This window comes from Taeniopygia guttata, chromosome 36 (genome assembly GCF_048771995.1).
Source record: "Taeniopygia guttata chromosome 36, bTaeGut7.mat, whole genome shotgun sequence".
Lineage (NCBI taxonomy): Eukaryota > Metazoa > Chordata > Aves > Passeriformes > Estrildidae > Taeniopygia > Taeniopygia guttata.
This window is the reverse complement of record NC_133061.1, coordinates 663,668-665,122: the sequence shown is the minus strand read 5'-3', so window position 1 is coordinate 665,122 and position 1,455 is coordinate 663,668. Positions and strand designations below refer to the sequence as shown.

The window sequence follows — 1,455 nt, the reverse complement described above, 5'->3', positions numbered from 1 at the left end:
AATTTTTGAGGAAAAATTAGGGATTTAGGGGAGGAAATGGGAATTTTGGGGGAAAAATGGTGATTTTAGGGGGGAAATGGTGATTTTGGGGAAAAATGGGGATTTTGGGGGAAAAATGGGGATTTTGGGGAAAAAATGAGGATGTGGGGGGAAAATGGGGATTTTGGGGGAAAATGGAGATTTTAGGGGGGAAAATGGGGATTTTGGGGGGAAATAGGGATTTTGGGGGGACAAATGGGGATTTTAGAGGGAAAAATGGAGATTTTGGGGGGAAAATGGGGATTTTGGGGGGAAATGGGGGTTTTGGGTGAAGAAATGGGGATTTTGAATGGTTTTAGAGGAAAAAATGGGAGTTTTGGAGGAGAAAATGGGGATTTTAGAGGGAAAAAATGGGGATTTTTAAAGGTTTTAGAGGAAAAAAATGGACAACCCCACGGGGAGATCCTACACCATCGGGCTGTGACCCACGGATGGACCCACGGATGGACCCACGGACGGACCCACGGACGGACCCACGGACGGACCCACGGACGGACCCACGGATGGACCCACGGACGGACCCACGGACGGACCCACGGACGGACCCACGGACGGACCCACGGACGGACCCACGGATGGACCCACGGACGGACCCACGGATGGACCCACGGACGGACCCACGGATGGACCCACGGATGGACCCACGGATGGACCCACGGACGGACCCACGGACGGACCCACGGACGGACCCACGGACGGACCCACGGACGGAGAAATAAATGCTGGAAATAGAGATTGGATGGATCGTTCTTGGGGGGAAAAATGGGGGTTTTGGGGAAAAAATGGGGATTTTAGGGGGGAAAAATGGGATTTTAGGGGGGAAAATGGGGATTTTGGGAAAAAAATGGGGATTTTGGGGGGGAAATGAGGATATAGAGGAAAAAATTGGGATTTTGGGGGGAAAATGGGGATTTTTAATGGTTTTGGAGGAAAAAAAAGGGATTTTTGGAGGAGAAAATGGGAATTTTAGGGGGGAAAATGGGGATTTGGGGAAAAAAAAGGAAATTTTAGAGGGGAAATGGGGATTTTGGGGGAAAATGGGGGTTTTGGGAAAAAAAAATGGGGATTTTGGCAAAAAATGGGAATTTTGGGGGAAAATGGCAATTTTAAGGAAAAATTAGGGATTTTGGAGAAAAAATGGGGATTTTAGGGGGAAAATGGGGATTTTGGGGGGGAAATGGGGATTTTGGGGGGAAATGGGGATTTTAGGGATAAAATGGGAATTTTGAGGGGAAGTGGGGATTTTGGGGGGAAAAATGGGGATTTGGGGGGAAAAATGGGAGTTTTGGGGGGAAATGGGGGTTTTGGGGGGAAAAATGGGGATTTGGGGAAAAATAGGGGGTTTGGGGGTGAAAATATGGAATTTGGTGGGGAAAATGGGGATTTTGGGGGGAAAATGGGGGTTTGGGGGAAAAT

The 1,455-nt window shown here is 48.6% G+C and overlaps 1 long non-coding RNA gene across 1 annotated transcript; it reads left to right on the top strand.

Annotated features, from left to right (window-relative positions):
* The first annotated feature begins 292 nt into the window (after positions 1 to 292).
* On the top strand, positions 293 to 836 carry LOC140681503 (uncharacterized). The gene is made up of 2 exons (XR_012052621.1): positions 293 to 331; positions 406 to 836. It is a non-coding gene; the product is annotated as an uncharacterized lncRNA (long non-coding RNA).
* Positions 837 to 1,455: the final 619 nt, after the last annotated feature.